Genomic DNA, 17,247 nt, shown 5'->3' with positions numbered 1-17,247 from the left:
CATAGTACACACATAGTACAAAAACACAAAAACACGACATCACATCCACAATTAAGGCACAAAAAAACAACAAAACACAAAGACAAATGGACCGCAGGTAAGCCGCAGCTGCTATGGCAGCGCCGCCATTTAAGATCACCTCCAAACCTGTCCTATCCATGTACCTGTCTAACTGTTTCTTAAACAATGGGATAGTTCCAGCCTCAACTATCCCTTCTGGCAGCTTGTTCCATACACCCACCACCCTTTGTGTGAAAAAGTTACCCCTTGGATTCCAATTAAATCTTTTCTCCTTCACCTCTGGTTCTTGATTCCCCTACTCTGGGCAAGAGACTCCTGATAATATTTGTCCATTATTCTCGATTTCAGGAAGCAGGGTGGTGTAAGTGCCACAGTTAGCATTAATGGGGCTGAAGTGTAGATTGACAAGAGCTTCAAGTTCCTGGGGTATAATTATCACTAACAATTTGCCCTCATCCAACAACAGTGATGCTCTGGCCAAGAAAGTACACCAATGTCTCCCCATCCCCAGAGGCTAAGGAAATTCAATATCTCTCTAAAGGCTTTTACTAATTTCTACAGATGCATTGTTGGAGGCATCCCATCACAATTTGGTTTAGCAACTGGTCTGCCCAAGACTGCAAGAAAACGCAGAGTTGTGGATCCAACCCAGTCCATAATGTAAACCCACCTCACACCATCGACTCCATTCACACTTCATATTGCCTCAGGAAAGCAGCCAATGCAATCAAGGACTCTCATAACATGATCATTCTTCCCTCTCCCATCAGGCAAAAGGTATAAAAGAATAAAAGCTGCACCACCAGGTTCAAGAACAGCTTTTCCCCTGCTCTTACCAGATTTCTGAATGAACCTCTCATTAACCAAGAATGAATTTCTGGTCGCCTAATCTACCTTATTGTTGCCCTTGCACTTCTTTTTTATCAGCATTTTTTTGTAACTGATTTATTTTCATTTTCTTTTTGGCCCAATCCAATGTATTCATGTATGGTAGGTTATGCCTGCATATCAAGTAAAATAAGGTTTTTCACTTTTTCAGTAAATGAGACAATAATATATTGATATCAGTATCACATTCCACAGATGTGCTAGTTGGTAGTTTAACTGGCTGCAATAAATTGTACATGAGTGGTGCAAGAATCAGAGGTGACTTACAAATCATGTGAAGGAACAGAGTTAAAGTGTTTAGCAACCGGGAGATCATGTGGGCCTACGTGGACTGAGCGAAGGTGTTCAGCAAAACGATCGCAGAGTCTGCGCTTTGTCTCGCCTTCCCACCTCTTCCCCCTTCCCCTCACCTCAAGTGCGCCACTTGGACTCACACCTATTTCCTCCCCCTCCCAATAGACAATAGACAATAGGTGCAGGAGTAGGCCATTCAGCCCTTTGAGCCAGCACCGCCATTCAATGTGATCATGGCTGATCATTCTCAATCAGTACCCCGTTCCTGCCTTCTCCCCATACCCCCTGACTCCACTATCCTTAAGAGCTCTATCTACCTCTCTCTTGAATGTATTCAGAAAATTGGCCTCCACTGCCTTCTGAGGCAGAGAATTCCACAGATTCACAACTCTCTGACTGAAAATGTTTTTTCCTCATCTCCGTTCTAAATGGCCTACCCCTTATTCGTAAACTGTGGCCCCTTATTCTGGACTCCCCCAACATTGGGAACATGTTTCCTGCCTCTAACGTGTCCAACCCCTTAATAATCTTATACGTTTCGATAAGATCCTCTCTCATCCTTCTAAATTCCAGTGGATACAAGCCCCTTCCAACTACACTCCTTCCTCTAGCTTCATAATTCGCAACTCTTCAATCCCTTTCTCTCACATCTGTTTTTTTCATCTCTGGCCTTTGATCAACCATTTGGCTTCTCTCGCCTGTGTTCATGTTTTGCCCTGCCCTTTGTCTCTTCCAGCTTTCTTCCAGGTCACGACTTGAAACATCACCTATCCATGTTCTCCAAACCCATTGAGTTAGTTGTTTTTTTTTGCACCTTGAAATAGTTCTCTTTAGGGTATATGTGGGCATTATTGCTGGCCGAGATTGACATAGCAACTAATAGATTATGTGGGGAAGGACCACAGTCGAGACTTAGTGGCATTGAATTGCTTGGTACAATGAATGTAGGCAGTGTCTTATGCTATGAATAAAGCATATGCTTTGAAAAAAAAAATGCAAAAGCTAATAATGCATCAAAATCCACATACCATATGGAAATCATTCACATGGTAAGTCATCTTTAAAAAATATTTGCATTTGGAATACTGTCTGCTGAAAAAAATAGAATGGCGGTGTATTAGAAGCATCCAAGGAATTCCTGCCAATGGACCCTTTTATCTTTAATGGATTCCATGCATCATTGCATGAGCATTTTTAAGATGATAAGACAATATATCTGTTGAAATGAAAAAAAGTATTACATCTTTGGATAACTAATATGGGTTAGATGTGTACAATGAATAGATGGGCCTTGAGAGTATTGAGGAATGGAGAGACCTTGGTTTATACGCCCAAGAACCCCTAGAGGTGGTAGCTCGGTTAAATTAGTTGGTAAAGCAGGCACAAATTGCACTTACGAACTTTCATTAACCAGTGGATGGAATATAGGAAAGGTTATGGTACAAGTAGCAAAATTGGTTAGGTCACTGCTGGAGTACAATGCACTGTCTGGTCACCACATTATGAGAAGGACATAATTGCCTTGGAGAGGGAGCAGAGCAGATACACCTGGATGTTGGATAGAATGGAGGCACTCAGTTATGAACAGAGTCGGTATTGTCTGGGCTAATATTGTTTTTCTCAGAGGCAGATGAGTGAGGACCTGATAGAGATATACAAAATTATGAGGGACATAGAGAGGGTAAATGTTAAGAGACTTTCCCTTTGGCAGGGAAAGCTGGAGGGCACGGGTATAGGGGAAGAAGTGAGAGGTTTTGAGAATATTTGAGGAAGATACACGTTCATTAAGAAGACAATTAATATCTGGAATGTGCTGGCTGAGGGTGACAACATCAGAGACTCTCACAACATTTCAGAAGCATCTAGACATGCACTTGATTTGCAAAGACATAGCAGGTCAAGTGTTGATCAATGGGACTAACGTAGGTGGGTACTTGTGGAGAGGTCCCAAAAGCTGTTGAAGGTGTACAATTTATTAATACATATAACCAAGCTGCCAGTTAGTATCTGTTATTTAACATATTAACTTCCCCTATCTTTGAACTCCGATCTATGCGGAGTTCACAAGATGCAATAAGGCTGCAGGGTGACTTGGACAGGTTGTGTGAGTGGGCGGATACATGGCAGATGCAGTTTAATGTAGATAAGTGTGAGGTTATTCACTTTGGAAGTAAGAATAGAAAGGCAGATTATTATCTGAATGGTGTCAAGTTAGGAGGAGGGGGAGTTCAACGAGATCTGGGTGTCCTAGTGCATCAGTCAATGAAAGGAAGCATGCAGGTACAGCAGGCAGTGAAGAAAGCCAATGGAATGTTGGCCTTCATAACAAGAGGAGTTGAGTATAGGAGCAAAGAGGTCCTTCTACAGTTGTACCGGGCCCTGGTGAGACCACACCTGGAGTACTGTGTGCAGTTTTGGTCTCCAAATTTGAGGAAGGATATTCTTGCTATGGAGGGCGTGCAGCGTTGGTTCACTAGGTTAATTCCCGGAATGGCGGGACTGTCGTATGTTGAAAGGCTGGAGCGATTGGGCTTGTATACACTGGAATTTAGAAGGATGAGGGGGGATCTTATTGAAACATATAAGATAATTAGGGGATTGGACACATTAGAGGCAGGAAACATGTTCCCAATGTTGGGGGAGTCCAGAACAAGGGGCCACAGTTTAAGAATAAGGGGTAGGCCATTTAGAACAGAGATGAGGAAGAACTTTTTCAGTCAGAGAGTGGTGAAGGTGTGGAATTCTCTGCCTCAGAAGGCAGTGGAGGCCAGTTCGTTGGATGCTTTCAAGAGAGAGCTGGATAGAGCTCTTAAGGATAGCGGAGTGAGAGGGTATGGGGAGAAGGCAGGAACGGGGTACTGATTGAGAGTGATCAGCCATGATCGCATTGAATGGCGGTGCTGGCTCGAAGGGCTGAATGGCCTACTCCTGCACCTATTGTCTATTGTCTATTGTCTATTTAACATACCCACTGTCATTACCAGGGTGTACCATCTCACCATTGATTTTCATCATGGCAATGGAAGTAATCATAAGGGCCTCCAAGTGGGTAGTGGATGGCGAGCGACTGGTGTCTGGTGTTCATCTACCACCCATCAGGGCCTGCATGGATGACATAACAACCATAACAACAACAGCACCTTGCACCAGGCGCCTTTTAGGGAAGCTTCAAGAGAACATCACTGGGGCCAGAATGAAATTCAAGCCAACCGAATCTAGAAGCATCACTATAATCAAAGCCAAACTGACAGATCAAAGGTTCTTCATTGATCTGGAACCTATCCCAACTGTGTCAGAGAAGCCAATCAAAAGTCTAGGCAGATGGTATGACTCTAAGCTGAAGGACACTACTCAGGCAAACGGGCTTAGGCAAGAAATCATCAAAGGCCTGGCGAAGATCGACCGCTCCATGCTGCCTGGAAAGCTGAAAATCTGGTGCCTGTAGTTTGGGATACTACCTCGCCTTAACCATGTATTGCATATAATTTTTTACATCAATTATATTCAACTCCGATCAGCCATGATCATATTGAATGGCGGTGCAGGCTCGAAGGGCCGAATGGCCTACTCCTGCACCTATTTTCTATGTTTCTATGTTTCTATCACCCTCACAAGAGTTGAGATGATGGAAAGATGGAAAGAACAATCAGCTCTTTTGTGAGAAACGTGGTTAGGTGTTCCTCGATGCCTGAGCAGCATAGGCCTATACGGTCAGCGGCTACTCCAGCTGCCTCTCTCTAGCCTCAGAGAGGAGTTCAAGTGCACTAAAGTCAGTCTAGAGATGACCCTGGCAGAATCAAGGGACACTGTCATCCGAGCTGCTGCCCCAACCCTGGCAGCAGGAAAGAAGTGGACGGCTAAGAATGCGACACAGCAGGCAAAATCTGCTCTCCACCACAGTGACATGGTAGGGCAAGTCCAAATCCACGGACACGAGATTGCATCTTCTCAGTTCTGCATGAAACAGGATACAAAGAGAATGACAGTGAATGTGTTACTAGCAAATACCAGCATGCGGCTTCTGAGCACCACATGTGTCAAGGTAAGGACAGTGAATATGTTGAAAGATGATACTAGCTGGCATCCTCTGAGCTTAGTTCGCAGTGAAGCAAAGATTGTGGCAACAAATGTGTTAATAGCAAGTCTGTGTGTTTTGGTGGTATAATGGTAATGACAGTGGGTATGGTAAATGGCAAGTACTAGCTGGCGTCTTCTGAACTCCGCATGGATCAGAGTTCAAAGGTAGGGAAAATGAATGTTAAATAACATGTTTTCAAATACACAGGACGTGATGTTAAAATCCAAAGTGCCACCTCTTAATTTGCTTCCGGTGGTGATGGATGGCTTAAGCACTCACCTACGCTCCTCCAATGTTGAGAAAGGCTGGGCAGACACGTCATTGGGGTTATCAAGGGGTTCCTACTTTCATCAACGTTTCGCCGACTGGGTCCACGACGTCTCCAGTAGGCTCAGCGGTGCATATTACATATTAAGTATTCTTACCTTTGTACTCTGTTGCGTACGGAACCAAGAAGTCACGACTTTTGTATAACGTAGGAGTAAAGTGTGGATCCTGTAATTAACACATCAATCTACCTCACCTTTGTACGTCCACAGTTGCCATCGTTTTGGTGTATAAATGTCCTGCTGTACAGACTTAACTTTGGAGTTGTGATCGCAGCCTTTGACTGGGACAGCACGTCCCCCCCTTGTGCAAGTAAAGTAAACCTACTGTTGAGGGTTAATGATTTGAGTCCTTAAGTCTTATTACGGCTCGACTTCGACAAATGATGGTCAGCCTGAAGGGCCTGTTTTTTGTGCCATATGACGGTATAATATGGGAAGACCGCAGTCTAGGGTCCTTCCGCTGCTGGACATGGGGGCAGGGTGTGGTGGAGATGCCCATCAAAATAAGGGAAGGGATTCCACGCCAGTGGGCCACATGAGTGGCAAGGGTGGGGGGTAAATTTGTGTAAACCCGATTGAATGTGTGTATGGTCTCCGAGAATGTTGGATGGAGTTTTGTAAGGATCATGTTTTGTATATACAAAATGCTGGAGTAACTCAGCAGGTCAGGCAGCATCTCGGGAGAGAAGGAAAGGGTGACGTTTCGGGTCGAGACCCTTCTTCAGACATCAGTCTGAAGAAGGGTCTCGACCCAAAACGTCACCCATTCCTTCTCTCCCGAGATGCTGCCTGACCTGCTGAGTTACTCCAGCATTTTGTGAATAAATCGATTTGTACCAGCATCTGCAGTTATTTTCTTATACTATATGTTTTGTATATATTTATTTCTCGAATAAAGTATATATTGAAATTGAAAAAAAAATATGACTCTATAAATACATGCAAATAAATGTTACTGTTTCAGAAAGGAATTAAAATATTATTTGATTGTTTGCTCATTGCAAGAAAGACTCCATTTGCTACTGGTGAATCGAAATAGAAAAAAATGTTGGCTATTGCTTCTCCACAGCTATTGCTTATACACTTTGAGGAATTTTCAAATGATCTATCAAATGAGTGAGGGACAGCACAGTGGCAAAGCTGATAGAACCACTGACTCACAAACTAGAGACCCGGGTTCAACCCTGAACTTGGATGCTGTTGACAAGAGTTGAAAGATTCTCCCTGAAACCAGGTGCCCCGGTTTCCTCCCATATCCCCAAAATATAGAACATGGAACATAGCACAAGATGACAGAGACACAAGGAACAGCTTTCAACCCAATGGTATAAACCTTGAATTTTTCAAATTTAGGTAGCCTCTACAAACCCCCACTCCCTTCCCTTTCTCCTTCAAACTCTGCCCTCTCTCTCCCTCCCTCCAGCTCCGACGCTGAGTCCAAACTGTCCTTGCACCTCTCTCTCACCTCCTCCTCCGCCTACATTCCTTTCTCTAGTTATGCAATTCGCAACTCTTTAATCGGTTGGTCTCACACATTCTCTGTGTTCATCTCTGGCCTTTGTCCTATTATCTGCCTATCAAAAACCCCTCACCTCTGTTCTGCCTATTACTTGCTATAGACAAAAGACAATAGAAAATAGGTGCAGGAGAAGGCCATTCGGCCCTTCGAGCCAGCACCGCCATTCAATGTGATCATGGCTGATCGGTACCCCGTTCCTGCCTTCTTCCCATACCCACTGACTCCGCTATCCTTAAGAGCTCTATCTAGCTCTCTCTTGAATGTATTCAGAGAATTGGCCTCCACTGCCCTCTGAGGCAGAGAATTCCACAGATTCACAACTCTTTGACTAAAAAAGTTTTTCCTCATCTCTGTTCTAAATGGCCTACCCCTTATTCTTAAACTGTGGCCCCTGGTTCTGGACTCCCCCAACATTGGGAACATGTGTCCAACCCCTTAATAATTTTAACGTGTCCAACCCCTTAATAATTTTATACGTTTCGATAAGATCCCCTCTCATCCTTCTAAATTCCAGTGTATATAAACCTAGTCGCTCCAGTCTTTCAACATATGACAGTCACGCCATTCCGGGAATTAACCTAGTAAACCTACGCTGCACGCCCTCAATAGCTATGTTTTGTCCTGCCCCTCCTCTCTTCCAGCTTTTTTCCCCGCAATCAGTCTGAAGGAGGGTCCCAACCCTAAAAGGTCACCTATCCCTCGGACTTTGTTCACTGAAATATTAAAAGAATGTCAGTGTGGGCAGATACATTGGGCACAATGACCAGCTCACATCATATGTGAGAATATGAATGCAAGACTGTTTAAATATTAGACCGTGTGAACATTCTCTTACGTGCAACACATTTGAACCAGTTACTGGAAAGATGGGCTGATTCACGGGCTGATTCACTTTCTTTCTTTTCAGCTTAATCTGACTCCGTCCTATCTGACACTTCTATCTTGTTCTATCTTGTTCTCCTTTGCTTATTATTGTCTGGTGTATAGAATTCAGACTACACACAGGGCATATGGGGATAATTGTATATATCCTCGCACAAGGAAATTAAAGCAGAGACCAAAAAATGCGCCAGTTCCCTCGTGTGCCTGGCTCTCAAGTACACGGTGTAAAATCCTCTTTAAAAGATCTACGCTGTGGATCACAGAGATCCCACCCTGAACCTTTTGGAAGAAGCGCGACCACATTTCACCTGGCTCCATGGAGCAGTCTGGATCAGAGGATGATCCTGGAGGATTCTTGGGCAAAGAGCGCGGCTTGCCAACTCTTCACCTCTCTGAGTTCCTACTTCACATCTACCGCCCTTGACTGCAGAATAAGATGTTCAGTTCAGTTCATTTTCAGTTTAGTTTATTGTCACATGTACCGAGGTGCTGTGAAAAGCTCTTGATGCGTGCTAACCAGTCAGCGAAAAGACAATACATGATTACAATTGAGCAATTTACAGTGTATTGATACAATGTAAGGGATTGAACTCCTTTGAGGATGGAGAACCATTTGATGTTCTTGGTTGCTTCCCACCAGCGTATGGGGAAGTCAAAAAAGGGCTTCATGTTTCTCTAACCTGCGTAGAACCTCTTTAGTTCACTGTTTGGTTTGTAACTTTGTCAGCACCAGAAATGTGGCGGCACTTGTGTATTGCCTAGGTGAGGTCTGCTGTATGATTTTACTGGCTTGTACGCAAAGCAAAGCATTTCACTGTACCTAGGTACATGTGATAATAAAATATCAAAATATAAAATATTATTGCGCGATCAATCTAGTCCCCTGATTCCCCTCTGCTCAAGAAGGAGCAGACCAATGCCCAAACTACCATTTTCACTGCACTACCACTAGAGGATCTTGTGAAAAGAAAGGAGAGCACCTTCTTTTACCCTCAGCCTCCTCGACAAAGGCACACAAGCCAAAGTCTCAGCTCTCAAGATGGAGCCTCTCTCACCACTGCCATTCCCAAAAGCCTGCTCGGCCCATGCCTGCCTGTCCTCCTTTTACACACTGTTACCAACAGTCACTCCAAGATGCGAACAGCTGTGTTTTAAATCTGCTGCGCTGGTCCTTCACTCAGCTGTTCTCTCAACAGTGAAACTAACCTGGGTACTTGCTAACGACTGAAGTTAAAACATGTGTAAAGGTTACATTGAGGCAGTTTGGGAGACTGGGAATACATTCTGAGCATATGAGAGGTCCACTCAAGAGTACGATAACAGTGGGGAAGATGCTTTCCCCGAATCTGGTGGTGTGTTGCTTTCAATCTTTTGTATCTCCTGATTGATGGAAGCGGGAAGAGTGAATAACCAGGTGTGATTGTCTCTGGTAATATTGGCTGCTTTCCCCAGGCATCATGAAGTGGTGAGTCGCTGCACTGCACTGAGCCGCTCCCAGTCAGCCGCTACGGCAGAAGCCTCCCAGCGAGACACTGTGCCAAAGGTCCCAGTGAGCCATGGAGTAGCCAAGACCGGAGCCCCCGCGGGTCGGAGTCTGCGGGCGGCGGATTCGGCAAAGCCCATGGCCAAGGGTCGGAGCCAGCGGCTGGGACATGGGTCGGCGCCAATGCGGCGTCCGGAGAGGACCCGGCAACGATAGTGGAGAGGTCGGTGGCGGCGGTCGGTGGCGACTCCGACCGACAGACAAGGACGGACCATGTGGAGTGAGGATGCCGCTGCTGAGGGAAGGAACAATAGAGGACCTGGTGTGGGGGCAACCGTCATGGGGGGGGGGGGGGGGACAATGGACAATGGGGACCCGGCGTGGAGGGACTGCTGTGAAGTGTGGAGGGGGGGAGGTCAAAGTGGGACCTGGAGCTGTGTATACTGTGTATACTTTGTAACTTTGTCAGAGCCCTTATGTGGCGACTATTTGCATACTTTCGATATGCAAGCAAAGGAGTTTGCTGTGACTTGTCATGTGACAATAAAGTACAGATGCTTCTCAACTTAGAATGCTTCGACTTATGATATTTCAACTTTACGACAGTGCAAAAGCTGGGCAACTTTTGGTCACGTGATCAGGTGTGTTAAAAGCATTTTCGACTTACAATATTTTCGGTTTACGATGAGTTTATCGGAACGTAACCCCATTGTAAGTCGAGGAGCACCTGCATTTATTTATTCATTCATTCATTCATTCATTCATTCATTCATTCATTCATTCAAGTGTACATCATGTCAATGGGGGAGAAGGCTAGTTTATATGATGGACTGGACTGTATTCACAACTCTATGCAATTTATTGTAGTCTTGGGCAGAGAAATGGCCATGCCTAGCTCTGATGTTTCGAGATAGAATGCTTTCTATGGTGCACCTCTAGAAATTAGAAAGAGTTGTTGGGGAAATGTTGAATTTCCTAGTCTTCTGAGAAAGTAGAAACATTGGTAAACTTTCTTGACCATTGCATCAATGTGACTGGATCAGGACAAATTGCTGATGATATTTACAGTACAGTATAGTATAATTTACTGTCATGTGTACCGAGCTTTAGTGAAAAGGATTTTGTTGTGTGCTAGCCAGTCAGCAAACATGATTACAATCAAGCAGTCCACAGTGTACAGATACAGGATGAATGGAATAATGTATAGTGCAAGATAAAGTTCAGTAAAGTCCAATTAGAGGGTCTCCATTGAAGTAGAATTGTAAATCTGTGGAATTCACTGCCTCAGAAGGCAGTGGAGGCCAAGTTTCTGAATGCATTCAAGGGAGAGCTAGATAGAGCTCTTAAGGATAGCGGAGTCAGGGGGTATGGGGAGAGAGAGAGAGAGAGAGAGAGAGAGAGAGAGAGAGAGAGAGAGGTAGAGAGAGGTAGAGAGAGGTAGAGAGAGAGAGAGGGAGGGGGTAAGTGACAGCGGGGGTGGAGTGTTCATCTACCTTACCCATCAGACTTCTCACTTGAAGTAAGTATAATTCAATCCAACAGTTCTTCCTCACTCCCTACCATGCTCCTGCCTATTCTGTCCACTGAACTTTCATCACTATCCGTACCGACTTCCAGCCTCTCACCTATTTCGGTCCTGCATAGGATCCCGGCCCCCTGCCAATCTAGTTTAAACCCACCGGTGTAGCACCAGCGAACATGCCTGCCAAGATATTGATTCCCCACCAGTTCAGGTGCAACCCATCCCTCTTTACAGGTCATCTCTGCCCTAGAAAAGATCCCAAACGGTCCAAAAATCCGAATTCCTGCTGGATTATATCCACATATATTCACCATCACAGGCATTAAAGTAGAAACTGGAAATCTATCAGCTACTTCAAACAGCGTGGATGGCAGTCAAGCACAAAATCCCCTTTAAACCATTTCTGCTATTTGGTAAAAATGAAACCAGAGTGCCAATGGTATGACTGCAGCATCAAAGTTCATAACTGAGAGATTCCTTTAACCTGCATGTTTATCATGATTTATCATCACTTTAAGGTGATTGTGCAAGGAACTTTGAGATAATCGGGCATGTCTGCCTGGGCGGTTGTTGCTTTATGAAGATGGAAAGATTAGCAAAGTAATTCTGCAATGTGCCTGGGGATATAAATGTAAATGGCTGTATAAGGGAATGAAAATGTTTCTTGATTGTCATGAGACTGTAGACAATTCTGGCACATGGTTAACCAACATTGATGAAGTGCTGCCCATTATGTCTGCCTCAGCCTTCTCTGAGTAATTAACCTGTTCAGCGCCTCCCCCGAGTATACTCGGGTCATGGCCAATATTGAAAAACAAAACTTGGCAGTGAACAGGTTAAAGGGCTTCTAAAATAAACTGAATATGGGCAGCAGAAAATGATCTTCTCCCAGCCACTGTGTCCAGTGATGATCAACAAGATGTGTTAACTCCAGAGGAAAGTCACAACCTTGGTTTCACCAAGTCTGGATTCATCCACTTGAGCATTTGAAGATGTTAAAGACCACGCTGTTACTGGAGTGAAACCAATTCATCAGCCTTTCAAACTGCAGATAAACCTAGAACTCAGCATCCCACTCAAATCTCCTTGCAATGATAATGGTCAACGCATCTGAAAGGATGATATCCCCTTGAGTGTTTGGTTTAGTTTAAAGATACAGCGTGGAAACATGCCCTTTGGCCCACCCTGTCCATGCTAACCAGCGATCCCTGCACGCAATCTCTATCCTACACAATACCAGGGACAATTTACAATTTTACCAAAGCCAATTAGCCAACAAACCTACGCGTATTTGGAGTGTGGGAGGAAACCGGAGCTTCCCAGAGAAATCTCACACAGGTCACGGGGAGAACGTACAAAAATTCGTATAGTCAGCACCCGCAGTTGTGTTCAAACTCAGGTCTCTGGCGTTGTAAGGCAGCAACTCTGCCGCTGCGCCACCGTGCTGCCCACATGCAAAAGAAACATTTGCTGACATGGAAGTGAGAAAGAGCTTATAGAAAAAGACAAGATGATGATGAATATGACACAAAACAAATAGATTTGTGCAGGTTGATCGTTGCATAAATCAACAAGCCATTTGTCACTGTCTACAGTTTTAAACTTGTGCAGGTAGCATACCTACAATGCTAGAGCTGTCAGGGCAAGTTAAAGGAAAATATGAACCTCAGGGTGAGTGATACAAAAGTCCAAATCAGCATGGATTTATGAAAGGCAAATCATGCTTAAATAATCTTCTGGAATTTTTTCAGGATGTGACAAGTAAAATGGATGAAGGGGAGCCAGTGGATGTAGTGTATCTAAACTTTCAGAAAGCCTTTGATAAGGTCCCACACGGAAGATTGATGAGCAAAATTATAGTACACGGTATTGGGGGTAGGGTGTTGACATGGATAGATAATTGGTTGGCAGACAGGAAGCAAAGAGTAGGTGTAAACGGGTCCTTTTCAGAATGGCAAGCAGTGGCGAGTGGAGTGCCGCAAGGCTCGGTGTTGGGCCGCAACTATTTACAATATATATTAATGATTTGGATGAAGGAATTAGAAGTAACACTCGCAAGTTTGCAGATGACACAAAGCTGGGTGGCAGAGGGAACTGTGAACAGGATGTTAGGAGGTTGCAGGGTGACCTGGACAGGTTGAGTGAGTGGGCAGATGCATGGCAGATGCAGTATAATGTAGATAAATGTGAGGATATCCACTTTGGCGGCAAAAACAAGGAGCAAGATTATTATCTCAATGGTGTCAGGTTAGGTAAGGGGAAAATGCAGCGAGACCTGGGTGTCCTTGTGCACCAGTCACTGAAAGTTGGCATGCAGGTACGTCAGGCAGTGAAGAAAGTTAATGGCATGTTGGCCTTCATAATGAGAGGATTTCAGTATAGGAGTAAAGAGGTTCTTCTCCAGTTGTATAGGGCCCTGGTACACATCTGGAGTATTGTGTACAGTTTTGGTCTCCTAATTTGAGGAAGGACATCCTTGTAATTGAGGCAGTGCAGCAGAGGTTCACGCGATTGATCCCTGGAATGGCGGGACAATCATATGAGGAAAGATTGAAAAGACTAGGCTTGTATTCACTGGAGTTTAGAAGGATGAGAGGGAATCTTACAGAGACATATAAAATTATAAAAAGACTAGACAAGCTAGATGCAGGAAAAATGCTCCCAATGTTGGGGGAGTCCAGAACCAGGGGCCGCAGTCTTAGAATAAAGAGAAGGCCATTTAAAACTGAGGTGATTTCACACAGAGTTGTGGATTTAAGGTATTCTCTGCCACATAGAATTCTCTGGTTCATGACAAGATGGCCGCGCCATTGTGTTTGGCTGCCTGTCGTCGCTCACCTGGAGATCGTAGTGTTCTTCGAGCCACTTTGGTTTACGACCGCCGAACCCTCCTGTTGATCCGACCCTCCGTCGTCGACTTCTTCTGTCCAGGTCCCGGACAAAGTTTCTTCCAGCGATCGCTCCTCGATCAACTCCCGGTAGATGTGCGGGCCCAGCCTTACATCCACCGCCGCACGCACCGCGCTAGGAGGCGGGGTAAACGCGCGGGAACATTCGAAAATTTAAAAAACCTCGCCCGCGCTCATCCAACAGCGGCCTACCTCGCCCAGCGCTGCGAAGTCGGACCTGGTCGACCTTACAGCTCCATCCACCGGCGCTCCCTCGAGCTCAGGTATGCCGCTCTTCGACCGATCATCCCGGTCCCTGGACTGCCGGCCCGTGGGCTCCCAGCAAGGCCATCTGTGAAGCGCAGCGGCGTGGTGTCCCTGAACCTCCGCCCGCTGGCGTGGGAGCGCTACCGGACCGAAGCTCACCTGCTGTCCCTGCTGTCCCTGCTAAAGTGGCCCTGATCAACGCAAGATCCCTACAGAACAAGACCTTCATCCTCAACGACTTCTTCACCACCCGTGGATTGGACTTCTTACTGCTCACAGAATCCTGGCTTAACCCTGGTGAGCTTGCTCCACTCGTGGAACTCTGTCCTGATAACTGTCACTTCTTCACCTCGCCTAGGCTCTCCGGACGCGGTGGGGGCTTAGCCACTGTGTTTAAGAAACATTTCAACTGCCGCCTCCTGAACGCTGATCATTTCTCCAGTTTCGAGGTGCAACTAATTAAAGTAGGCCTAGCCTATCCCCTCTTAATTGTTCTTGTGTATCGCCCACCAAAAATGCATAAGGACTTCATCACCCAATTTGCTGATCTGATTTCTAGCATTTTGCCCAAATTTGACTGGATCATGATTCTTGGTGACTTTAATATTCATGTTTGCTGCCCCACTAAGCCTCTTGTGAGTGAATTTATGCACCTGGTTGAGTCCTTCAATCTGACTCTTCACACCACGGGACCCGCTCACAAGTTAGGCCATACTCTCGACCTAGTGTTATCGTCCGGATTCCCAATCAACAACATTGAAACTACTGAAGCCTGTCTATCGGACCACAGCGCTATCATTTTTGACGCATCTCTGCCTTTATCTCCCGCAAAATCTCATCTCCCTGTTCGCTACTCCCGCGACATAAATTCATTGACTGCCAGTAAATTCTCCGAGGCTCTCACAGCTGCCCCCAACATCTGCACTATTGAGGCCTCTCCCCCCCCATCTCAGCACTGAGGATCTCGCCTCTTTATTTAATATCACTTGCTCTTCCATCCTGGATTCTATCGCTCCCCTTAAAATGAAAAAGCCTAAGCCCAAAGGTTGGCCGTGGCTCAATGACTCCACCAAAGCCCTAATAAGGGAGTGCAGAAAATCAGAAAGGAGGTGGAAATGTGACAAGCTTCAAATTTCCTTCGAAATTCTGAGAAACAATCTTCTCAAATACCAGGAAGCAGTAAAGTCTGCTAGAGCACAATACTTCTCCGACCTTATTTCCAAAAACTCTCATAACTCCAAGGTCCTATTTAGAACAATTACCTCTGTCATATGTCCCGCCCCCAGTACCAGCTTAGTTGGGTCCCCTGCTAAGTGCGAAGAATTCGCTAAATTTTTCACCAACAAAGTTGAGAACATTAGAATGAACATTTCCCCTCCCACCCGTGACCTAGCTGTCTCACTAGTCTGTTCATCTAAATTAGACTGCTTCCAACCCGTCACTCTATCCTCCCTTGCAAAGCTTGTCTCCGCTATGAAACCTGCAACCTGCCCCCTTGATCCTGCCCCCACTGCCCTTCTGAAGGATGTCATTGCAATAGCCAGTCCCAGCATCCTCTCTATTATCAACAGTTCTCTGGCCACTGGCACTGTTCCAACCAGTTTCAAGCACGCGGTGGTCCAGCCCCTACTGAAAAAACCTAACCTAGACCCCACCTTGCCTAGCAACTACAGACCCATTTCCAAACTGCCATTCCTGTCAAAAGTTCTTGAAAAGGCAATTCTAAACCAATTAGTGCCCTACCTGCACCAAAACACTATCCTGGAAAGTTTCCAGTCAGGTTTCAGAGCCCACCACAGCACAGAGTCTGCCTTGTTGAAGGTACACAACGACCTGCTTCTCGCCATCGACACCGGCGACTGTGTAATCCTGCTCCTTCTCGACCTCAGCGCAGCGTTCGATACAGTGGACCACACCATCCTTATTGACCGTCTCCGGTACGTGGTTGGCATTGATGGCACTGCCCTGAGCTGGTTCGCTTCGTACCTCAAAGATAGGAGTTTCGCCATCAACATAGGCAGTTATTCCTCTGCTCCAGCTAGCCTCTCCTGCGGAGTTCCACAAGGCTCCATCCTAGGCCCCATTCTCTTCTCTCTATACATGCTCCCCCTTGGCCAAATCATTCAAAGGCACGGCATTTCTTTCCACTGCTATGCCGATGACACTCAGCTTTACCTCCCCCTGAAACCCAACAACCAGTCAAATTTAAACAGCCTCTCACACTGCCTTGAGGACATAAAATGTTGGATGGCACAGAACTTCCTCCAATTAAATGAGAGCAAGTCTGAGGTCATCCTATTCGCCCCCCCCCCCCCCCCCCCCCCCCCCGACTCCATCAAATTGATAACAGGCAGTCATGGAAGTCTATCCTGCCTAGTCAAACCGCATGTCAAAAACCTCGGCATGATATTTGACTCTGCATTAAAATTTGATAAGCAAGTCAACGCTGTGGTAAAAGCCAGCTTCTTCCAACTTCGAACCATAGCTAAAATCAAACCTTTCCTCCAATTCGACGACACAGAAAAAATCATTCACGCTTTCATTTCCTCCCGCCTAGACTACTGCAACTCCCTATACACTGGGATCAGCCAATCTTCCCTGTCCCGCCTGCAACTGGTCCAAAACGCCACAGCGAGACTCCTGACGGGTACCCGTAAAAGGGACCACATCACCCCGATTCTGGCCTCTCTCCACTGGCTCCCTGTACGGTACAGAATCAACTTCAAGCTCCTCCTATTCACGTATAAAGCCCTAAATGGACACTCCCCCCCTTACATCAAAAATCTTCTAACCCCCCTCTCTAACTCCAGGTCCCTCAGGTCGGCCGACTTGGGGCTACTCACTATCCCGCGGTCTAGGCTTAAGCTCAGGGGTGACCGCGCTTTTGCGGTTGCAGCTCCTAGACTGTGGAACAGCATCCCTCTCCCCATCAGAACTGCCCCCTCCATCGACTCCTTTAAGTCCAGGCTCAAAACCTATTTCTACTCCCTAGCGTTTGAGGCTCATTGAGGAGGCGCTGTGAACTGTTTGCGTGCTACTGTATGTTTCATTTTTTTTCCATTGGAACCTAATCAGA

Source organism: Rhinoraja longicauda, chromosome 22 (genome assembly GCF_053455715.1).
Source record: "Rhinoraja longicauda isolate Sanriku21f chromosome 22, sRhiLon1.1, whole genome shotgun sequence".
NCBI lineage: Eukaryota > Metazoa > Chordata > Chondrichthyes > Rajiformes > Arhynchobatidae > Rhinoraja > Rhinoraja longicauda.
This window is presented reverse-complemented; position numbering follows the sequence as displayed.